At 42.0% G+C, this 25145-nt stretch overlaps 1 long non-coding RNA gene across 1 annotated transcript; it reads left to right on the top strand.

Annotated features, from left to right (window-relative positions):
* Positions 1–677: 677 nt before the first annotated feature.
* LOC135183701 (uncharacterized) lies at positions 678–15472 on the top strand. The gene is made up of 3 exons (XR_010305666.1): positions 678–931; positions 1290–1484; positions 15363–15472. It is a non-coding gene; the product is annotated as an uncharacterized LOC135183701 (long non-coding RNA).
* Positions 15473–25145: the final 9673 nt, after the last annotated feature.

Here is a 25145-nt window from a genome sequence, read left to right on the forward strand (position 1 = left end):
AAGCAGGCTGATGACATTAGGTTCAGATTTTCATCTCTCTAGAGACACAATCATTGCTTAAGCAAAATACAACAGTATGATAAAGTCTTTGTCCCACTCTCCCTTCCTCCCCCTCCTTTGCTTCCTTCCTTCCTTCTCTGCCCCCCCCCAGAAGAAAGTAATTTCTGAGCAGACAGAGATATTACTATTTAATAAGAATAGTATTTGCACAACACTCATGGGCTTTCGCTAGCCAAGACAGTGTCACTTGGCTTAGTGTTTTCAAATGCTGTTATTTTTAACAGCATTACCATTTGAGGAAGAAGTTAATCCACTGCTTTGTCAAAGTAATCTGGGTTATCTCCTGCAGAGATGTGCCTTCGAGACTTCCATCGGAGGGAATTTGTCTGGAATTTAACTACCTCTGCTGCTGCTTGTTTAAGCAGGATAAAAATCTTGGATTTCTGTCTAGAGTACACACTGGCAGAAAGCACCAAACAGAGATTTAATAAAATTTCAAATTCCTCTCCAAAGCACAGTTTAGTTGCAGGTTTTGTATGTTTATCTGAAGAGTCAACTTGTGCCCTAATCCTGCACTTTGATCCTCTTTGTAAGCCCTTCTGTCTTGTCTTGCAGGTGTCAAGGTACCTCATGTAGCAATGCAAATAAAAAAGAGCTGGAGGGAAATGCAACTTTATTAGAGCCTTGGGATCCTGAAGAAATGTTTATCCCAAAGTCTGCTGGTTAAAACAAACAAAAGAACCATCTGTGAGAGCATGTCTCAATTCCAGCTGCTTGAATCCAACCATTACTTGAAATCCGTGGATACTAAAATCTCCTTGGCCTCATTATGTCCTAATTGGAAGAGAGACTGGATGTTGCTGGTGTGTTTTGCACTACCTTCTCTAGAAAGCTCCTGGCAGCCATGGAGATGAGCTGTTCCTGGCAGAAGGTTGGTAGCTGGTTATGCTGTCACCATCTCACCCCACTCCAGCTTCCCATGAGTGTGAGCCCACTCACAGCTGCAGCTGGTGTGTTTAGAATCACTTTTGTGCCTTAAAAATATCAAGAAGTGCGTTTCATTAACATGTTCTGGTGGAAGCACAGATGGTGCATTTTCAAAGCAAACCAGGAAACGCTTTAAAATAAATGAGGAGCTGTTCCCCTCTCCTTTGGTGCCTATTGTAACCAAATGTTAATGGGGCCGGGCAGAGGGAGTGCATAGGCTAGATCTTTCTCTTTGGCATGATGGGAGGAAATGAAGACAAAGTGGGAATTCATCTAACTATATCTATCTATCTCAAACACAGATAGTGCCATCTTTGCATGAAAAGGAGTCTGAGCTGAGAAGGACAGCAGCTGAGAATCCTGTAAACGACATTAATGAGCTGACCATGCTCCTGAAAAAGAATGTCTGGGAGTTCCAGGTGGGGAAATGTTTTGAGAAGCCTGGATTTGGAATATCCTGTCACTACAGCCCCCACAATTCAGAATGGAGCTCATGGGTATGTTTCATGGTGACATTTTTCTGTCAAAGCCAGGGCTGTTGTTAAGGGGAAAAGCTTAGTTTTAGTGAATTTTCTATTTTGAAAAGTTAAAAAATGTGTCTTCAGTTCAAAGTGTATTTATAACTTGACATTTATAATACAAAACAAACCTCCAGATTTTACTGAAAATACAAAGACCAAAGCCACTCTCAGGTACTTTTAAAACCAGACTGTTTTTTTTTCCTTAGATTTTTTTTTTTCTTTTCCATTTAGTAGCCTTTTTAAAGCTTTGGATGTCTTGTCCAAGTGATGAGTAGTAGTATTTTTTTTTTTTAAATTTAATTTGCTTCCTAATTCTCAGTAATGTTTTTTAAAATGGCAGGGCAGTTTCTCTGGGTGCAGCTACTCTTGTTCTGGCAGGGTCCAAATGATGGCATTTCCTAACCTGGTGGCTCTGGAACCCTTCCTTTGAGTGGTGGATGCAGGATGCTACTGTTAGGATAACTTCTGGACTTGAGACACCAGGCAGGAAGGGGGTCAGCACTGAAGTCTTTCTTGGTCACTCTTCTCTTAAAAATAACTTCAGGATAGACACTCCTCTGCAGTGTGACCACAGCTAAACTTTCCTAAAGTGACCTCCCCATGCATTTTTTGAGATCCTATTGCAATCACCCAACAGAAAGCCTGTTGTTATTTAGCCAGGCAGTTTATAGCAAAAATAACAAATGTGTCTCTGTGAGGCTTGGGGTCTGTGTTCTTTTCCAGTTGAAATGCTGTTTGGAAGTAGCAGGAGCCTGAATTTGGCTCTGTGTGCAGTTGTAATCACATGGCTCCAAAAGAGATTAGAAGAGGCTGCCCAGGGAGGTGTGGAGATGTTCAAAACACTTGTAGACATGGCATTTTGGGATATGGTTTAGTGGGCCTGACAGTGTTGGGTTAATAGTTGGACTGGATGATCTTAGAGTTCATTTCCAGTTTTAATGATTCTCTAAGATTGCTGCTGGTTGCTGTTGGTGAAAATAAGTATGGGTGAAGGCTGGTTTGCTTGATGGCTCATCCTGTAAATGCAGCTGGGTGAATGGATATCCAGGAAGAGCTAGTCTGAAATCCAAGAGAAGTTGGTGGAGGGGAAAAGATGGGGAGCTTGGTTTGGATGGTGGTCCAAGAGCCGTTGGCACTAATTGACTGTGAAGAGGAGGGAAAATTTTCTTACAATGTCTGAGTATCCTAACAAATGTGTGAGCATGCCTGTTAACAAGAAACCACTATCTTATGTGGTGCTGAGGGATGTGGTTTAACACCAGACTTGGTGGACTTAGATAATGGTTGGACTTGATCTTAAAGGTCTTTTTCAACCAAAACAGTTCTTAACTCTATTATTCTATGGCTACTTTTCTAGCTGCGCTGTTTTTCCTGACCTTGTACACAGGGTCTTGACTTAAAGGTGTTTGCTTTCCATGTGGATCTCCTGCTGTTCATCAGTGCAGTGTCGTCCTGCCTTCTGCATGCTCCTTTCCCCAGAACGTTCCATATAACCTGCTAAAGTTAAAGCAGTGGGGTTCCCCCCAGGCTACAAACAGTTTGTTCAGTCTTATTAGTTTGTTTGGGAAGTTGAAAAGCTGGAGTAATCAAAAGTAATCATTGGTGTGAAAACTATGTGGAATTATTGAAAGGAGCACAGAAATGGGAGCTACAGATAATTCCTCATTCTGAAAATGAGCATGTCTCCTGTTATTGCTGCAGTCATTTCCTAAAAATACCTGATACTTAATTACTTCCAAGGTGTCAATCTTCATAACACTTTATTAGGAAACTCTAGTGGATGGAACAGCTGCTTCCACAAGCAAATCTACTTGTGGCTGAAGCTGACATCCTGTTCTAAATATTATTCCACCTTGATCAACTTTATTTCTCCACATACATCTTCTTACAGCTGCAACAGATAGAGAAGGGAGGGTTTATCCATCTGCAGTGGGAATTACTTTGCTCACTCATGACTTCCAAATTCATCCTGATACAGCAAGTAGAAATGTTTGCAACCCATTCATAATAAGGGAGAAGCTGGAATGGTTGGTTCGTGACCCTGCTCGTCTTGTTATTTCAGCCATACAAATGTGTGAGTGATAATTCAGACTCCTTTTCGGGAATTGTCGAGTGTGTGAGACTGTAGGTGTCAGAGGGCAGTGTCTGCTTGTCTCTGATGCACAGTAAGCCCTAAGGAAAGGCTTACAGACAGGGCTGCTCTGTGTGATGGTGTTACTGGTGGCAGGACTGTTCCCTAGGGGTCACGGGCAGAAGGATGCAAGTTAGAATTATAGACAATCTTTTTGTCAGGAATGCAGAGTGCACTATTGGTGTTTATTGATAAAAGCATAGTGGACATTTTCAACTAATGGCTTCAGTCTGGAGAGCACATAAGTTTTGCCTATGTGTAGCTCGGTGGAGGTGGTTAGTAAAGTAGGACACAGTATGGTTCAGAACTCTAAAATCAATTTCTCATTTTGTACATAAAATGTTAAAAAAGCCCCAAATTAATAAATAAACTACTGGAAACAACTTGAAAGCAATACTCTCTAATAGCAAGCTCAACCTTAACTTGATTAATATTGAATTCTGTAAAGCTGGGACTTCAAACCCTCTTGTGCTTCTGTGGTCCTGTTTTCTATGCTTTTCTGTCTTTTGAAAAATTTGCTGGATCAGGTACTGCTAAGAGCTCCAGGACTGTCCCACTTTCATTTCAGCAGCAGGAGTTTCATGCCTTTGAAGCACAAAGGTTTGAGTTTTATCCTTCTACTTCTGCAATTTCTGTGGAGACCAAGACTGTATTACAATTCACTTTAGACCTTGCACTGTCCTACTTAGTGTCACATCAGTGGCTGAGCCACTTAATGTCCTCTCTCTTCCTCTGAGCTGTCCTTCAAATATCCCTACACCTTGGGCAAGTTAAGATTGGATCCAGGTTTTGCTGTATTGCCTGGCTTTCTTCCCCGCTGGACTTTGGGACAGTGAAATCTTACCACAGTTTGTTTTGTCTGCTTTGCTGATGGTATTAAATTGAAACCAACTGATGAGAATGGCGTTTCTTGTTTCTGGTAGTTTGCTGTTAGTTCTCTGAGAGCAAATAACAGGTGTCTGTAGTTTGAAAACCCTGTGTTCTTCATTTAACACCGAGGATGGTTATCTGTATTGTCTTACTGAATCTTCAGAGCTGCTAGACTGTATCATGCCTGTGTTGCATTGTAGCTAGCAGATGCTAATTGAACCAAGTGTTCTAAAAACTGCTTTGAGAATCTTGTTATAGAAGGTACCTTGAAAGAGCAAGATCTGAGTGCTGTTGGCAAACCGAGCTGATGTTGCACAAGTTTTTCTGTGTTAGCTGTTCCTTCTATTTGCAAATGTAGCTAAGCCAGCGCAGGAGTGCCTCCTTGGAGGGCAGCTGAGTTTTCATTAAGCATACTTGCAAAGTTCAAACTGGGCCACACTAAGGGGAAGCTGATATCAAGTGATGCTAAGCAGTCAGCTTGAATTCAGCAGTAGCAGGTGAGCATTAGCAGTCCAACTGACTTTCATGAGGTTATTTGTATCAGTCACACGTGGAAATCCTCAGGGTGTGGATAATTGCATAAGGAACAAGATCTTGTATGTTAATTTCTATCTTCTTAAGAGAGATCACATATTTCTGTGGATTGCCTCTTTTACCTGTTGGGAAGATACCACAGGAGACAAAGCTTATGTATGACTAAGTGAACACAGTCTTAGAATCATAGAATTGTTTTGGTTGGAAAAGATCTCAAACATCACTGAGTCCAGCCACTGACCTAACACCACTATGGCCATTAGACCACGGCTGGCATCAAACCACACACTTGTGACTGCTACAGACTGCTACTTTTTTCCTGGTTAATTCTGTCATGAGGAATGCAGATCTTTTGAGCTTTTGTCCTGACTGAAAACCATCACTAGCAATTAGCAAGCATTCATAGGAATGGCTGCTTCATAATTGGCAAACCTTCTGCCTTCTGGGTGAGTGAAGGAAGTGCACAGAGTGGGGAAGTTGGCAGCAGATGACCTGGCCCCTTGATCCAGGTCCTTCAGCTTCTCCTCAGAAGATGCCCTGAGACTGACCAGCCCTTGAGACCCCACTGCAACTGCTGCCTTGGCAAGACCTGGGTATTTTCCATGTTGCTGAGGCATTGCTCACTTGTCTGCTTCTCAGTACTGGGGTCTGGATTGTCTACTGTGGCAACTTCTTGCTCATGGTTTATGCTTATTTTCTGACATTTTCTTCCTCAGGTATCATCATGGCTCTAACATCAGCCACCACCTCGGTGATCATCTGGCAACTAACATGCACACAGTGCAGCCCTCTACCACCTTCCTTCCCTTCACTTGTTTTATTGCTTGTGTCTCTGATACTGCACTTAGATACTAAATTCTTCTTATGAGTATCATTGCTGTGGTAAAAATGAAAGTAAGAATAGTCATCAACATTGATGTCCATGAAATTAGCTGCACTCCTGCCTTTGGGTTGCTAAAAATCTCTCTGGCTATTCACCATTAAGTGGTTTTGGTGTTTGGTTTCTCCCTTGAATGTCTTTGGCTGAATTAGGCTTTAAGACTGGTGTCAAAATTACGTTTGTGACCTTCTGATAGATTTTTCTACAGTTCAGATGTTATTCAGACTGACTGCTCTTCAGAGCAGTCCAGACAGGAGGAAAAAAAAATCTTACCAGAAAATGCTGCCTCTTAATCTAAAAAAAAATGCCATTTAAATTGGTTTTTGTTCTAGGGGATAGATCTGCAACAGAATCACCTCCTGGCAGCCTGGTTTGCAAAAAAAAAAAAAAAAGGTTTGACTTTGTAGGAAAATATTAAAATAAGGAAGAAAATTAATTCAAAGCAAAGGTGTATAAACAGAGAAGCTTAGAGCTTAGTTACAGCTTCCTAGAAGCTAAAGGAAGAAATTGTATTGTGATGGGTCATGGGCTTGTCTCTTATCTTGCAAAGGGTCGCTACTGTGGGCAGGGCAGTGTATGCTGCAGAAGCTCCAGTTTATTCTCTCTCTTACCCCAGATAATGAATATTCTTCAGAAGAGAATGCAAATGATTTTTTCTTATTTCTTGTCTCTAAAATCAGGACAGAAAGTTTGTTTAAAAAGCAACAAAAGGATTACAATGGGATGGAAAGCCTGCAATTATCTGTGCTAAACAATGCATTATGTTTTGGGTTGAGGGCTGTGAGTCTGTCACTGAAATGTTCGTCATCTCATGTAATATTTTCTGCTACTGCATTGCTTTTCAATTATGCAGCTTAAAGGAAAGTTTCCACTGACAACAGAAGGGAAAGCACATTGCTTTTAGTATTGTTTTTGGGGGATTTTCCCCCCTTTCTTTTGTAAGTCTCAAGCGTCTCTTCAAATATGTGTCCAAATGACAGGAGTCCAGGAGTTTGAAAGTTATTAGAGAGATATGGATATATGCAGCTAATGAAATATGCGGGCTTACAATACGACAAGGCATGCAGAACATTGAGGAAAACTCAGCAATTTCAATCTTTAATATAAGCTAGAGTTAAAGTGGTGTTGTTTTGTTGTTGTTGCAAATGCAGCATATGTTAATCTATTGCTGAGAATTCATCTTGCAGATTCAATTTCTACTCATAATTTCTCCTTTATTACTTTCTCTTTCTCATAAACACAGCTGTGTACTCTGATCTATGCTGTTGAGATCTGGCCTGGTGCAGTATGTGGGGAACCCAAGTGGTTTACTGGGGAAAGCCAGGGAGGAGGTTGAGGGGGGCTGCAGAACAATCTCATAATAAATATTTGGTTTGACTTCAATTCAGCTTTGCAAAGTTTTTACCCCAGACTTTTCACCAGTTGCTGATTTTGATAAAGACACTGTTTGGAGGCACATTAAAGCTTAGGAATAGCTAGCAATTTCTGCTGTATTTGGCCCCAAATATCTGAGATTTGTGGACTCTTTAAAGGTCATTTAGTTCAACCACCCTGCAAAGAGATCACATTTAGAGTGAAAAAAGTCTCCTGGTGATTTAATGTATCCAGCATTTCTGTTCTGGGAAATAATTCAGCAGTTACTGAAAAACATGAGGGCAGCTGGTTAGATTTTGCTTTTGAGATGTTTTGAAAGGTACTGAGTTAATAAGCAAGCTAAAATGGTTCAAGAGAACAAACGGGGTATTTAGAAATGTAGGATCATAAAGGTTGCAAAAGACCTCCCATGTCATTGTCTCAACATTGCCAGGTCAGCATTGCATGTTTCATGACTTTGAAACCTCTTCAGGAATTGACTCTGTCACTGGCCTGGGCTTGACCACCTTTTTGGGGAAGAAATCATTCTTAATGTCCAACCTACACCTCCTCTGGTACAGCCTGATTGGGGAAGAAATCATTCTTAATGTCCAACCTACACCTCCTCTGGTACAGCCTGAGGCAATTTGCTCCCTTCTTTTTGCTTGTAATTAGGGAGAAGAGCCCAACTGCTACTGGCTCCAGCAGTTGCATATCTCTGATACACAAATCAATTTGCAGTGCTGATATATTGATGCAGATCATGCAATGCTGATAACAATCCAGCTGCTGCTCTTCTCTGACTGGCAGCAACATACTTCTTAATTGGAGTTTTTCTGAGGCTGGGGCTTTGTAATCAAGAAGCTTATAATTTCGAAGGCACAAAGAGAAACAATTGTTATATATTAAATGTAATATTGAGTCTGCCACTTGGCATGCAGCAGCTTGTTTTGGAGCTGTGGTTCTTGTAAAATTGTTAAAAAAAAAAAAAGGACAAGACCAAACCCTGCCTCCCCCCCAACAACAAAATATCCTCTGACGTGCTTTCCCTGCTGTAATGTGAGTCTGGAAATCAATATGTATTTTATTTTACATTTCACACTAGGCTACCTTCTTCAGGTACAATGGCCGATCTGCAAGGGGAATGCTGCACAGCTGAGTGGGAAGGGCTTTTGGAGTTGAAGTCAAAACCTGTCTAAAGTTATTCAATAACTTTCCTTTGACTTGAGTGAACTGCAATTTGACCCCCTGTGTCTCTGCTGTCAGGGGTGTGCGGCAAATGAGCTCAGCCTCATCCCCTTGGGTTTTTTACCCATCTCCCTATGGATGAGCTTTTTTCTCATCTCGCCAGTGATTCCACCTACTGCTTTCACTCCACTGTTTCCACTCTGTCTGAAACATGATAAGACACAGACTCATTTAATAGATTGCACTACTTGATTTTTCCTGTTGCCCTCAAGGGAATATTTCCCCCCGTTGCTGGTAAATATATGTTCATTCCTGGGTGTTGCCTGACATATATGCTCCATCCTTTCTCTGCTCACTGTGAGACAAGGAGCAGAACTGATGGCCTTTCACGAGGCACTTAGCTGACCTGCTTCCTGCTGTTCTTGCTTTATGTACTGCTCAGTGAAGGAAGGTTTCTGGGAAGAGATAATACAGTTTCATAGAAGAGCTGAGAGAACTTGGAAGAGAACTTGAGTCGCAATAAGCTTGTTACTTAATTTTTTAATCTCTGTTAGTCAGTTTAATGAAATCCAGTGAGTATCAAAAAGCTGTCTCTTGGTTGTATCCTTTGGCACTCATGGCCAAACATTGCAGTGAAAAGTATTTCTTTAAAGCTATGGGAAGCCATTAAATTGTGGTAGTTTCATTATCTGGCTATTGTGAAAGTAGTCTCGCTTGTGAGTCCTTTTTTCCTGCAAACTGTCCACACTCAGCTCTTGGTGAATGCAGTGTTCCAGTCCTCTATTGTTTCATGATCATGCTGTGATGCTGAGGGAAGAATTGTGTCTCAGAAAAGTAAGGAAATAGTGCTACATCAGAAAATCCTGTAACCTCTGTGGTTTGGCTTTTGAGGCACAGGCAGTGATGTTCTGCAGAGCAAAAGCAGAAAGTGTGGGTGCTGCTGGGTGACAGCTGCTCAGATGTGCAGCTGTGTCAGTGGTGATAAGTCAGAATGGTTTGGGTTGGAAGGGACATTTAAAGGTCATCTAGTCCAACCCTCCTGCAGTGAACTGAGACATCTTTAACTAGATTAGGTGGTTTAGAGCCCCAAACCTGAGCTGGTGCCTTCTGTGGTCAACAGCTAGTGCCTTCTATGGTCAGCAGAAACTGTCTAATATTTATAGGGCTGGGGGATAGGTTGGACTGGATGATCTTTGAGGTCTCTTCTAACCTGGTTGATTCTATGATTCTACAAGGGATGAGGCATCTACCATCTCTCTGGTCAATGTGGACCAGTGCCTCACCACACCAATTGTAAACATTTCTTAGGTGAGTCTAAATCTCCTTTTTTAGCTTAGAACCATCAACCCTTGTCCTGTTGCAACAGACTCTGCTTAAAAAAAGGTCCTTATCTTTTTGTCCTGAGGCATCTTCGGACAGGAGTCACAGCTTGTGCAGATTCAAAGGCTATTCTGCTGAGAGACCTGCTTTGGCTTATTGAATGTCTGGAAGGTGTCTGACTTGGGAAATTCCTGAGCTCTGAGTAGTTGGAGACTGGAGGAATAGTCCAGGAAAGTGTCATGTGATGCTGCCTTGCTCTTGCGTGCACATTGCTAGGCATTTGCTGCTGTCGGTTATTGGAAATGGGAGAGTGGGTTAGCTAAATCTTTGGGCTGATCCAGTACATCACTTCTGTGTTCATAAATAATTGGCATGCTAAAGACTGCTGTTAATTGCACTGAAATTTGCAATGATTAATTCTAATTGCTATTCATTACTTCTGTAGCGTATCAAATGTATTTGAAACAATTTCTGGTAGGTACTAAGCGTTACAATATGGTTGCAGTAAGAGATAGCTGCTGATTTTTGTCTCTTCTGTGCATTGGTGGATGCTTTAGCCTGTTCTGTTGGCATGTATGCCTATGTAGCATGATGCAGAGTTGGCTGGGTCCTAGCCTGATGTAAATCACTCTGTTTTCTGGCCGGTGGAGCTTCACTTGTTTAACCTCAATTTTAATCTGGTCTCTGGGCTTTGGATGGCTGCTCATAGTGTTGTAGTTACCAGGTTTGGTGACAGGGCCACCTTTGCTTTGGTGTGCCACGTAGAGATTCCTCCTCCTCAGAGAGATGGCTGTAGCAGGAGGAAGTTCTGCCACTTGCCTCAGTAGCTCAGAGGTGTTTATTTGGATAAGTGCACAGACATGTTTCACTCTTTTTCACTTCTCGTGCAGTCATTTCTGTGGGGAACACAGATGTCAGCCTCTGAATGGGAATTCCACATTGAGCTGCTTGGTAAATTTTCCCTGTTATAGTTATACTTAGTTTACCCTTTTGTAACCGAGAGTGCCACAGAGATGAGGTGTGGGGCTTTGAAGAAGCACTGGCAGAGAAAACATGTCTGTTTCAGCTCTTCCATAGCAAAAATGGGGTAAATCACAGTTTTGGTGCTGTAAATGACTTTCAGCCTACTTCAGGATTAGTGTATGTGTGAAAACTCCTGCAGAGAAGCTGATGTGCTGGAAGTATATTCTTTGCAGGAGCTAATAATACCTTATTTGTGTACTAGTTCTTCATTATTTTAGTTTTTCAAGATCATTTTGATGAGTGTCTGAGCCACGTAGGGCTTCCTGAATTACTCCAAGGGTGAGTGCCAGTTTGAGTTGGAAATTTCCTGGGGCATTGCAGGTGTTTTCTGGGGCAGTACCTGGATGGAGCTTTGCAGCTGAAGAGACTAAACACAAGAGGGAGTTTATTAGGGCCAATAGGGCAAATAGATCTTGCAGGTAGCTTATTGCAGCTGATAATTTGAAGAGTCTTAGCAAGCAATCTGTAAGCAAAATTTTAGTCCTTGTGGAGATACATTATTTCTCTTTTTACTTCCTCTGGCAGTCTTGTCTGAATTAATATATAGCTGGACAACTACTGGCTGTGGCACATAGGCTTTGCTTACAATGTAGTACTTGGCCTTTGGGTAGACCTGCAGCTATTTTTAAGCAGTAGCTTGGTGATAGGGTGGTGAAACGTGATTACAACTCTTCACTTACAGAGCACATCTGATTTAAGCAGAACTAAAAGGGTGGATGGGGTAAGGAATGTTTTCTGATCCAGTCTCACTGAACAGACAATTAGCAAGATCGTTAAACTGCCTCATTATTACCATGATAATTACAGGATTAGCACACTTGACTTCAATATCTCTAATTTGTTTTGTAATATAAGCAAGATGGGGAGACAATTTTGCTGTGTTTGAGACTTCTGGAGATTTAGCATCTGAAATAACGACCTCTTGGTAGTTAAAGAGCAACAGAGGCGAGATGGCTGGAGGACAGGAGTGTGCGGGGCAGCTGGGGCTGCCAGCTCCTGAGGAATGCCATAGGCAGCTCTTAGGTTTTGAATTAAGCCTTGTTAGTGTGCCTGGTGCTGGTTTGGATTTGGGAGGAGATTTCGGATGAGTTCCCTTTGAAAATCTCTGCATCAAGGGAAAACATCACCTTAGGTAGCACATTTTAATAGCTGCAGTAGCGAAGTTGAGGAAATGTGTGGCCTCTGGTGACTTAGTGAAACTTGGTCTAAGTCAGGCTACTGCGCTAGAAAATCAGTAGCTACATCTCTTGCAAGTGTCTGGTGGGAGCAGACACCACCTGCTGAAGCTGCAAAGACATCTTGTAAATACTGAACTACACATACTCTGTAGAGGGATGGGTGCTGCAGCCTGTTGGGCAGGCACCTTTCAAGGCTGCTAGGTGTGCTTACTAAAACAAGGAAGTCCTATTTCCACCTTTCCTTACATCTGCAGCACAAGTACTGGGAATATGACAACATTCTCTTTAGTACTTTGCGCAGCAGCTGAAGTCTGTAGAGCAGTGGGATGTGCAGCAGTGTGTCAGGATGAGTTTAGGTGTCCCAGTGAGGGAAGGTGGCTGTTGTCTCCACAGCTAGTGGCACCTGATAGAAGTGCTAACACAAGTGTGTCACATTTTCCCTGAAGACCTCAGAAACATGCTGCAGGCTGGTCTAGGCATGTTTCCAGCCAGCCCTTCAGTCTGGTGTTTGCAGCTGGTGTGGCACATGCAGCAGGTCCTCATACTTTCACATCCAGTCATTATGAGAGAGGTCGTGGCCCAGAGGGAGTCTGGGGTAAAAGTCTTAAAGGTAGGAGGCACACTGGCAAACCCTTCAGGAGCTTGGTACTTCTCAGGATGCCCTGGAGATGTGAGCTGGGGAAATAACACAGAGAGCTGTGTTTAGGGGTGAGTTGTACATGACTCTAACCATTTCGGTATCCACTGGGAACCTCATTTTTGAGAGAGACAAAGCATCTTGAAGCTCCTGAGACAGTTACCCAAATATAAATTCTTGCCACGGTGTGTGGATGTTCTGTCAGTACATTCAAAAGAAAACTTCTCTGATTTATATGCTTGTTAATTTATCTGTTGGAAGGGAAAAGGAAAAAGAAACTGCCTGTGTAACTGGCTAGCAGGAGTCACCTCATGCTTTGGTAGGCTGAGTCGCTGTTCAGAGTCATTGCAGTGCAGAAAAGTACCATCCTTGAGGCCAGCCACGGAGCAATTTGCCTGGGAATCTCCTTGGATATCAAAACAGGATGAGGTGTAGGGAGCTGTGTATCCATCCAGAACTAAACAGAATCATACATATTAAATAGACATTAAAAAGCTACATATGCTAATACATGATGTGTGTGTGAGCTCCAAAGATCATTTACTCTAGAGATAAAGCAGTAGGTGCTGAGTTTGATCAGGATATCAAAGGTACTACAGGACCTGTCAGGTGTGTCTCCTTCCTGTTATTCTGAAAAATTTTTAACATGAAAAGACAAGGCAGAAAAGGGTCTGACATTATTAATGATGACAAGCTCCTTTCCCAGCACTTCTTGTTTTCCCTTAATGAGCTTTGGTGGGACAGCTTCTCTGATGAGATGCTGTTGCTGTTGCAGCTCATTTTGATGCTGAGAGGTGAGGTTGGTCCCTGCCTATTCAGTGTACCCATAGGCTCCGTAATGGAACATGGGCAGCTGTTTGCCAGGGGCACAGAAACCCAAGTGCAAGCTCAGGTTTGTTGGCAAACAAACATGATATGGTGCATCTCCTGTCAGAAGGGGAAGAAATCGAAGACCTATTCATGTTGGTTTGAACAGTCTAGAAGAACTGGTAGAAAGTGCAGAAAATTGCATGCTGCACCAGGGGAGGTTTAGATTAGATATTAGGAAACATTTCTTAACCAAAAGGGTCATCAGACTCTGAAACAGGCTGCCCAGGGAAATGATGGAGTTGCCTTCCCTGAAGGTATTTAAAATATGTTTGGACGAGCTGCTTAGGGATCTGATCTAACCATCATGTACATGGAGATGTTAGATTGTGGTTGGACTCGATGGTCTTAAGGTCTTTTCTGACTGTGCAGTTGTATGATGCTATGAAAACTAAAATGGTTTGTCTTCAATTGAGACTATTCACAACAATAATAGCTTGGCAGGATAATAATCCTGTTGGGACAAAGCTAGGCTTTATTTGGGCAGAAATAAAGCCTTGTGAGGGCAATATTCTATGCCACGTGCTAATTTCTCTATTGCAGCTCTCACGCATTTCAGCCATATGGGCAAAGCTGGGTTGCAGCATGAGGAGGTGGAAACCTCCCACAAGAGACTGTGTCAAAACATATCATGATGGATATGGCTTGTTATGGGCTGAGTATGACAGAGAAAGCCTGGTATGATCTCAGTGTGATGAGGAAAAATACTGCTATCAGCTGTGAATGTGAAGGTTGATTTATTGTACCTGTAGAATAAAAAGATGCCAGGTCAGAAAGAGACAGGTGTTTCTCAGGGCAGTTTCCTAGGATCACTGCTTGTTGGGAAGTATCTCTTGCAAAAAACATTATTCCTCTCACTAGGCAGATCAGGTTGTGACTGCACCTTTGTGGCAGGCTCCCTCTGATGCTGCTTGGTTTGACTGCAGGCTGTACTAGCTGTAATGTTATCGTTGTAACTCAAACCTGACAACAGTGACAGCAGCTAATGTGTCATTTGACTGAGAGAAGGGGCATCTCACATGCCTTTTTGCTTTTTTTTTTTAGACAAGGCAGGACTACAAGTTCAGTTTCTTGATGGCACAGTGGAGTGCTTTTGTCCTGAGAGAGCCGTGTCAGTACAAAGCTGCAGTACATTTACTGAGAACTGAATAAAACATTTCCCTCTCCCCTTCCCTGTGCTGCCTGCTAAGAAACGCAAAGCTATCAAAATCAGCAATTAGTAGTGAGAGAGACTGATAGCAAACCCATGGCTTTTCCCTCCTTGATTATTCTGACATAGTTCTAGTTATGTATTCATTATTTTCTACATCATTATGCCAATTTCACAGCACTGCCAAGTGAAGGAGGCAAAGCCCTGCTGCAGCAGCTTCCATCTTCTATTGTGCATTGTAACTTTGGTGTTTTGCCGGTTTATTGTTCCCTTTGTGCTCACAGCTAAGTATCCCTGCATTATTATTTAGCTGAAGCTGCAATCGCAAAGTTTATCTGCAAATGGAACAAAGCAGTCAATCACACCCATTTGTTTCTGCACAGCTGCTAGATCTTTTACCTCTGTAGTTTATAAATGTGGAGCTTGACTTGAATCCGCATTTTCTTCTCTTGCTGTTATTTTTTACAGCGATGTATTGTCTGGTTTCTGTTTATATCCAGTTTCATACAAGGTATCTGTTATTTTTAGCCTGTTTAGAGGAGAACTGTTGGGTGCGTGGCTCCTGTTTTGTGGAGATATTCCCACTGATTTCAGTGTAAGATGGATCAGGCCAGTGATGCATGAGGCTGTGACTAAACTTTTATAGCTTTTCCTGCAGGAGAAGCATATGTGCACAAAAAAGTGGCTTAAAATGAATCCATGTTGTGTGCTCCTGTTAAATAGAAAAGTGGTAAATGTACAGAGCTTTTTCCTCCGAAGACCAAAGCAACATCTGCAAGATTTTCTTCAGGAAGACTGGACTGAAGCTGTCCTGCTCTGCTCCTCTGTTCCATTCTGCAAATCAAGAGAGAAAATAAGTGTGTCCAAACAGGAGAGAAAGTAAGAATGATTTTAAAATATAATTAGGCATAGAATGAAGGAAAGTCTGTAAAACTGGGACATGGTAAAAATGAAGTGCTCACAGATTTCCAAGTAAACGTTTAACTTGCTGAGCTGACCTCAGATATTTCGCTGTACTTCAAAACTGCATTTCCATCAGATGATCTGGTGCTGCATGGTTTGGATGCCTGAAATCTTCACTGTGTTTCATGGGCTGAGCCCACGTGAGACTGCCATGCAAGCACACAGATGCTGTATGTTTGTTCAGGGTGTGTGTGTGTCCCCAAAATGGAAGAGATTCCCTCTTTCTCATAAGGAATTTTTTGTTTCTTTGTTTGTTTTTGAATTTGTGGAGTCTTTGTTTTTGTGTCCAAAGGAAAGTGAAGCTAAATCTCAAATACTTGAAATCCTCTGCAAAACACCTTGCTTTTATTTCAACATGTTGCTTTTATTTCAGTTTGGTGATTGCAGCATACACTAAATAGCATTTTTGCTTTAGCTTGGGGGCTCTGGGTTTTTCCTTGTTTAGTATTTGAGCGGCAGATGGAGCAAAGGACCAGATAAATACCTGCTGGATCAGTGTGCTTAAAAGAGGTGGAAGGACAGGAGGGAACGAGGAAAGTAAAACCAGTACAGTCCCTGGTAGTAAAGGGAAGAACAAAACCATGAATCGGCTGCCAGGAAGGGGCAGGGGAATGAGGGATGCTGTGGAATGCTCAGAGGCCCATTTCCAGGAGGCACCTTTTCTTAGCCTGCTCCAGCAAAATCCAGCTGAACACTATGCAAAGGGCAGCATTTGTCTGAGTTTTGGGGCACTAGGAGGTTAAAGGGCAGTAGATTATTATTCCCTCCACCCTGTCTATGGGAAATTAAATAAGTAATGCCAGCACTTGGAAGAAGAGTATCTTTTTTAAGTTCCAGCATCTAACAATTTCTGTTGAAAAATAAATCATATTTCAGAAAGTTTCAGAAACATTCAGGATTCAGCAACAAAAGTAGAAAGTGAAAGAAGTCAAAAAACTTGTGGTTTGTTTTTTTTTGTTCTTTTAGCTAGTGCTTTCAGAACCTGACACAAGACTTCTCAGTGCTTCAATTCAACAAGCTGAGCTGAAGTGGTTAGCATATATGTAGGCCAAGGTAGGTCAGGAATGATTATGTTCTAGTTGGTTCTGTGGTAAGGATGGAAGGTTAGATGTAAGCGATTTCTTTTGTGTTCTGTCAGCCTTACTACCTGTGATGGTTTGGGTGTTCCCTGCCCCCCCTATACTTTAGAAGTCACCCAGACTAGTCTCAGCTGGCTTTGGGAATACAAATGAAGCTATTTATTTACAGCTAGCACAATATACAAGCAGATATTTACAGTATATACAGTTATATACAGAAATATACAAGGTAAAAGTAATACAGAAGCACAACTACCCTCCCAGAAACCTGAGTCCCCAGGAGGGGCTCTCAACCACCCCTGCACCTTCCCTCTGCCCCTCTCAACCTTACCCCAGTCCTAAAGAAGAATAGTGGTTCAGCCAAGAGGTTAAGAAGCAAAGGTGAATGGAAGGTGAGGTTAGGGAGATGCAGCTCAGTCAGTGCCCAGCCCGAGAGTGAGTCAAAATGGCGAGAGTGTTATCTAATGTTTTCCTTTCTTCTTCAGCAAGACTCTGAGGGGAGTAGACATCACCACTGTTTTCCTTTCACAGCCTAAGATCTAGATCTTCTCACCAAAACATTCTAGCTAGCTTCAAACTAGCACACTACCTTTTGTGTCCCTCCTGATTTGAAGTGACTTCTTCATAACAAGATCTTCTGCAGAAGGAAAAAAAAGTATTGCTTTGATTTCCAGGTATGCCTCTAAAGATTTCCATAATTCATATGCAAACTTTTACTTAAAATGAGAGAGGAAACAATTCTTGGCATGTCAAAGAGCCAACCTGGCCTTTATTTTGTAATGCACACTCTTGCTTATTAGATAACTAAGCGGCACAAAGGTTTATCATTTATTTAGAATAATGAGTCTGAAATGAATGTGGAGTTCCTCTGAGCCTACACAAAATATTGTCTGTCAAGTGTATTAAAAAGAAAGAAACCCATGACATACTTCCAAACAACTGCAGAGCTATAGATTCGCAAATTATCTTCTAAACAATGACGACTTTGGTGACTTACTGGTTCATATCACACTGGCTGTGTTATCACAATAAGTAAAATTTCCTAAGCACCTAGATGTTTCAATTGCAGACCTGACTGCAATTCTGTTTCAACCCATTGATATTCCTATTAAGTTTGGCTGAAAGGTGCCACATTTTTCGCTCTGCATGGATTCGGTGCTGACAGTTACACCAGTGAATTGAAGCAGCTATTCCATCTGCAGTCAGACACCCATGATAGCATTCCCTGCTAGTCAATAAATTAAAAATGCTAACATCTCTCATTTTCTTTTGCCTGATGCCTGTACTTCGGAGATGTTTATGGCCTTCTCCTACCTGAAAATTGCACGGTGGTTTGCGTTTGATAATTCCCCTAACACACTGGAAAGGTAGATAAGTAGTTTCCTCCTGCATATTGCAGATGTAGAACCAGATGAAAAAGATAGATGTTAATAGAAGTGTGGATATGGAGGGTCCTTGAGGGTCTTCTCTTCTCAGAAAGATAGTGTGTCACATTCATGTCTGTGCCAAGTCCTTGTCTTCAGGGCCTAATATATTGATTAAAAGGCCAGCCTACCCTTACTCTATCTATCTCCTACTGCTCATCTTTCATCTGTGACACCTTTCTCTTAAATCTCATGTTGAATTGTAAGACAATTAATCAGTCCTTAACCTTTTCATGGCCATTTTAATCATGTCAGGGCTTCCATTTATGGATTTGATTTGATCTGGCCAGCAAATTATCAAGTTAATCATGAAAATTGGAAGAGTTCTCAACAGTCTCTCTTCTGCCAGATCTTCTGCTTTGACAGTGACCTCATCCATTCTTAATGTGGCCAATTTGCTTGTTGAGTGTCATCAAGTGCTATCAGACCAATTCATAACATTCTCTGAATTTAGCCCTTTTCATTTTCATTAGTTAATGCCTCTTTACAAATCATTTGTTACTTGATGAGATTATTTGTAGAAACCTATTTAAGCCTGCGAATGGATGAATAAAGAATTTCCTCTGACTGTTCAGAACATGCTAGTACTGACACTGCAGCCCTGCTAGCAGACCACTAGAACGCTCTGCAGGGTTTCATGAGAGTCATTTCTTCAGCAAGATTGACGTTTCAAAATAAAAAGGATTTTTTAAGAACAAAAAAGGTGTATTTTTAATGAGGCTGTGCCATGATGCTTATTAAACAGCTGTTCCTGCGTGGCAGCTGTCTGTCACTGGAGATACAATGGCTGCGTTGATGTTAGAGCCCTCTTTGATCTGCTCCAATTCATCTTGTCTCACCGCAGCGTGGTACTCTCTGCTGTGGTTGTGTAGCTGTGGCACTGCAGCACCCTTGTCCTGATGGAGTACCTTGTCTGTGTGTCTGTCTGCACTTTCCTCCTTAGCACTAATAGGTGCTGATGAGCTGCAGAGTCTCTGATCTGTGCGTAATACTGCCTTGTTTTCATTCAAATGTGTCTGACTAACAACTACTCCCCAGACATCTATGCGCATACAAATCTGCCTGTGGAGATGTTTGCAGGCTGCAGATAACGCAGGGAGATAAGCCAGTCAGACTGAACAGTCTGAATTCAAATGAACATGAGAGAGTCTGGTTTAGGGGCTTGCCCTCTGTCCGGACAGCTTCCCACCGCTGTCTGTGGGGAGGGATGGACTTTAAAAGAAGCTGCCCAGCTGGTGTTAAGCTCTAGTGAAACGTGAGACCTGTTCAGGGGAGTAACGGTATCTTTGCAGCAGCCTTTTATTTCACTTTATTTTTCTAGCCTGGATCTTTATGTCCCACCCAGCCTGGCCCGTGGGGGCAGATCATTAGATTGAGAGACCCGTAGGAGCAGGCAGGAACTCAGTGGATTTGAAGCCTGCAAGAGTAAATTTCCCATTCCTATCTTTTGGTTATAAATTTGTCCACAAAGTATAAGTTTGTACCTGCTCCTGCCACAAGAAGAAAAGCTATTCCTGCCCACGTGCTGCTTTGAAAAGGAAATAACCCTGGAGAGTAAATATGACACAGCTGAAGGACAACAATTTCTCAGCCTTTCTGGTGGGCAGATTTCATTAACTTTATGAAGTATGTCATGGATGCTCCTACCTGAAGCTACTGATCAAATTAAGAGAATCCTTGTACAGCTCAGAAAACCCCATATATTGCCATTGTGTTGTAAGGAGCGTGGGCAGAATCTAGGGGAAAGAATGAATAAGGGTTGGCATTTCGTTCCTGTTCTGGGCCAGCTGAGCCTTTTGTACACCTCTCTGTTGACAGATATTTTGGGGTAAGAGTTCCTTGGAAAGATAGTTATTTATCTGTTTCTTTTTATAAGTTTCTCATGCAAGCCATGCTGAGACTGACTTTCTATCTGACTGTTAATCTTATTGGAAGTTTAGGACCTCCCTGTGTTGTTTTGACAAGAACACTAGAGAGGAAGTGAAATCTGCCTAAGGATGCCCTTGTCCCTCATAAGTGTTTATATGAATATTATTCCCACCATGTCATTGCATGCCCTGTGTTGATTACTTCAGATGCCTTGATGCTCTAATATAAATGTGCAGCATTTAATTATATTCCTTGGCACATTTCCTTTAAAGAAGACTCAAGAGTTCATTTCCCAGCGTTATTTGGGTCCACAACTGATATGGAATGTGTCAGAAATAATTAAGAGAAATTATGGTGGGCATTACAACCTCAGAAATAAACATTATTTGCAAGTAACTTTTGGCTAAAATTCCTGAGTAGATCCATCAGCACTGGGAATTTGTTGCAAGTGGAGGAGCTGTCATTTAGTTTTCTTAGCAGTGCTTGCTATTCCCCTGTCTTTAGCGTTGTGTGCAATTGAGCAATTCCACATCATTCTTGTGAAAAAGCAAGAGGCAGCTCCAGAATTTGTATCTTCCAAAACAATTAAACAATTTATTGCACTTCCCCAGTGCTAATGAATGCCAAAACTCTACATGTGATGACAACACTAGAGAAGACTGAGTTTTGTTTGTACTTGGACAAAGCCACTTCTCTCTTGCTCTAAACTACAAGGCTTCCTTGGTGTTTTTGTTCACAGTTGAATGTGAAGCCCTAAAGGCAGTACTGTTGGACTGAAAAGTTACGACAGCACCAGTGTCAGCAGGAGAACAGTTTGATCTTCTCCCTTTTTCTGTGCCGGGCACAGAACTGAACATGGCAGCTGTTTTAAAGGTGTGTTGTGGGGTCAGCACGGTTGGGGTGAAACTGTGGGTGCCTGTCTCTCCTTTTCTGTTTGGCATGACAGATCTTGCAACTTCATTAGTTCAGGCTGCTTATGGCAATTTGAATTTCATGTTGCTTTTACCTTAGAGGAGAAGTACATTGTCTGTAGCACAAGTGTCAAGGATGAAAGGTAAATAAAGCAAGCCCTATTGCCCAGTTTTGTGCACTGGTAAATCCAGCCCCTTCATGTGCAGACATAGCTGCTACTAACTCTGCTGCAGGCACAGGGAGGACACTGTCTGCTTGCTGAAGCACAGCTGCTGGCACAGACACTGAAGGCTGGCAAGACATCTGCTTCTGGTGATAAATTCCTCCAGGGATGCCAACTCCACCAATTCCCTGGGCAGCCTGTTCCAGGGCTTGACAGCCCTTTCAGGAAAGATGTTCTTCCTAATATCCAACCTAAACTTGTCCTGATGCAACTTGAGGCCAAAAGAGTAGGGTGCTATGGGGGAGATTGTTTTATTTGCAGGGCTTGGGTAGGAAGTCTCTCTTCTCCATACAGTGGCGGTCCCTTTTCTTTGCTTGTCTGCTTCTGAGACTTGCAGCAATTAAGCTTTGCATTCCCCTGCCTCTGACCCTTCATGTCCAGCAGAAGTAGTGTTCTTCCCTATTCCCCTCTTTTGTTTTCAGCTTCCTGTGGAAGGGACCACAACTTTGAAAGAAAGGAGAAAGAGAAAAGTAAAACAAATGATGTAGAGCTGGCACAGAAAAGTTGAACAAGACCCTGCTGAGAAGGGTTCGAAGGGCTGGGATAGAGTGGCTGTAGCAGAGCTGTCCCCTGTACCAACCCTGCACATCTTCTCCCAGAGCAGTAGGCTGTACAGATTTGAAACAATCCATCTCAGTCTCTTCTGGCAAATGCAAAGCAAACAGGTGGTCCTTTTCTACAGGCAGCACCCCGGCAGCTGTCTCCTTCACTTGCACCCTGTGCAAGCTCTGTGAGCATCAGCTGTTCTGCTTTAAAACTCTGCGGGAGACATGATGAGTCTGGTCTCCACTGGGAGAGGTCAGTACTGGCTTTGCCTACCGGCAGTTTTCCTGACTCCAAAATGACAGTGCTGGGTCTCTGCTCGAGCTGAGCTACACTGTGTTACTGCAGCGCTGGGCTCTGCAGTGAGGTAAAGCCCCAGTTGGCACAGAGACCTGCAGCTCTCAGTGACTTTGCAGAAAGCACATAGTGCAAGACAGAGCATCTGCTGCTGTCTAGGAAATAGCTCTGTTTGATGGGAAGTCTTTTATCACTGGGGAAAAAGAACTGAAAAAATAACAGATGACACTGGCAAAACCTGAGGTGCAAGGTAGAGTGATTAAAAGAACACAGAAAGCTGGTCTTAGAAACTGCATAGCCTTGGTCCTAGATGTTTGCACTTCAAAGTCATATTCTGTGGTTTTTGTGTCTTGATTTAGAACACAACTGCCTAGACTGTGACACTGCAGAGCCTGCACAGCATATAGTGCATAAGAGGAGTGGCACAGGAATAACCATGGTCAATGTTACCTTATTCACTTGCCTGAATTTAGAGTGAAGTCTGTCTTTTCAGAATTGCTATGTATGATGATGTAGTTAGAGACATGCTTACCACAGCTGCAGTACATGGGTGTTTTCAGATGGACATATCTGTATTTGAGAGCTGCACCCAGCAACTTCATGGATTTTTAGTTGTGGTTGTCTGCATAGGACTTAATTTCTGAGAAACTCAAGAGCTGATTTTATTTTTAGCATTGATTACTGAATAATAGGACAGATGTGTGGAGCAGTAAAGCTAAACAAGAGAAGAGTTTGTTGAATAATTAAGAAAGTTAATCTAAAATTGTTAAGGCTATTCTTATAGTTTCTTCCCTGAAATGTGTTGGTTTTCACAGAAATACAAAGATTCAGGAAATGGTCAAAAGCAGGTAGCAAAACAATCTTGCAGAGGAAGGGATTACTGATTTTATTCTCCTATGTGAGCATGTGAGACTTGGCACAAGGCAGTTCTGGGTTAGGTAGGAGACAAAAGAGAGGTTATCAAGATGATTAGCTTATTTTTCACATTTGTTTGCTGAAAATTAGACATTCAGAGATGCCTGGAAACGCATTGCTGTGGAAATCAAAAGGAGCTTTCTTTCAGTTGAAGGAATGGGATGCAACTTCTGAAATTTCCTGCCAGATCTTGTGATTATTGCTCAGCCCTCTTGAGTGTTGCAGACTCTCTTATTCACCTGTTAGCAGAAAACTGTGCCCATTCTCAGGTTTCCTGAACCATTTTTAATGACCATGACCAACATGATGGTATAACTCAGTAGTGTGTGTGATGAGTTCTTGCTAAAAGGAGAGTTTCACTAACACGAGTCTGCAGTGACTGGAAATGAGAGGGGCCCAGCTTTTGTCCATCTGTCCCCACAAACTAAAAGGATTTAGGCTCTGGATTTAAGTAGGTATCCAGAAGTCTTGCCTCAGTTCTTATTGGTTTTATTCCAGTGTTGTAGACCTCTGGGGATTGATCTCCTATAGGTTTCCACTGTGTATTTAGTGTGAAGGGGATGAGCTGTGAAATACTGGTAGAGGATTAGGGCTGTGAAGTTCCACTTGATTTTATGGCTGAAAGCCTTTGTGTTAAATAGCTAAAATGTGTCAAAACCAGGACTTTTAACAAGGGGGCATTTTGGATGTTAAGGTGTTAAGAGGTATGGAAACATCTTGGATTCATTATTTTATTGGTAAAGTGGCTGTGAATCATTTAAACATTGAGGTTTTTTATTTGATGTGTTTTTCTGATGAATCACAGAAGGCTTTTAAACAAGGGCACAGTAATGCTAGGAACAAACTAATTTTCCATGATCTCTTGTTGAAGTTTCCCAGAGCTATTGAAAGGTGCTGTATTTACACTGGCCCAAATACACATTCAGCAGGGAGAGGGAAATGAAAAGGATTTATTGTGTAGTAGTTTACCAGAGGTCAAGTGTATGAAACAAATTCCTTTTTATTTCAAGTAGAGAGAAATAATCCAGGTAGTAGTCTGAACTTTCTTATACCAAAAGACAATTTTTCTTCATGTAAATGAAATAAAAATGTCAACTGGAGGCAAGTGAAGAGATTTTTTTTTTTTTCTGAACACCACCCCTCCTACATCAGCCTAGTATCTAAACAAGTTTGTTAACTTTGTGGAGCTTTTCTTTAATGTAATCTTACTTACTTCTGTCTTGTTCTGCAGATGAGGGAAAAGAATGAACTGTGCTGCTCCTGTATTAATGCTCCAATGAAACATTTCATTGACACATAGCTGTAGCACTGCATTTCCACTCCCTCTTGACAATTCAAAACAAGAGTGAGTGCCTTCCTTTGGAAGATAAAATTAAGTATCAACATTGAACACAGGAGGAACCACTGGCTAATGGTAAAACTGATCTCCCAGACTTGTTTTGGCCACCTTGGGCTACATGTCCTGGGACCAGCTAATGGATTAATTGTGTCCTGGGCTCCACCACATGCAGCATGTGGAGAGCAGTCTCATGTGTTGGCTTATCAAAAAGCTCATACTGATGATAGCTTGAGATCCTAGATGTGTGAAAGTGCAAGCTCTTTGTTACAACTTAAATGCAAATGTTGACAGTCTGGAATAATAATAGAACTTATTTTTGCAGGCTGGCTAATCTTATGAGAGCATTGTTGGTAACAGTGTGTGTTCAAGCTATGAGGACTCAAATCTCCTGTCTTAAAGACAAAAAAGTCCCATACAGCCAAGTAAGATTATTTAGCCCAAATTGTGCCATTGTAGCATTGTGTTAGTATGTTGGGACATAGACAAAAGGCAATAGAACTTCAAATTCTCCTACAAATCCCCAGAAAATGCATTATGATGATGCAAGTCTTATTTGCCATTTATTCATGTACATGTTAACGGTGCTTACATGAGGAGGTCACCCAGAACATATATGTGAAAAGGTGGCTTCATTCCCTATGCTTTGATGGGAGAATGAGTTCCTGCAGGCAACTAAAGACTGCACACGCCACTTCTTCATCTGAAACATCCTTCAGTGTGACAGTCACCCACATACAAGTGTGTGTTGGTGTACTTTCCTGCAGTTGTTAAGACTGTGCAGATAAGCAAGAACAGTAACAGCATGTATGTATCCAGGCTCTTAGCCTCACATGCCCTTTCTTACATAGAGCAGGGCAAAGCTTGGGATTTTATGGGCATGTGAAATCTACTATAGCTGAAAGTCTGAAAAAATATAAAAAGTACCTATTTGGGTGTAAGAGG

This window comes from Pogoniulus pusillus, chromosome 19 (assembly GCF_015220805.1).
Source record: "Pogoniulus pusillus isolate bPogPus1 chromosome 19, bPogPus1.pri, whole genome shotgun sequence".
Taxonomy (NCBI): Eukaryota; Metazoa; Chordata; class Aves; order Piciformes; family Lybiidae; genus Pogoniulus; species Pogoniulus pusillus.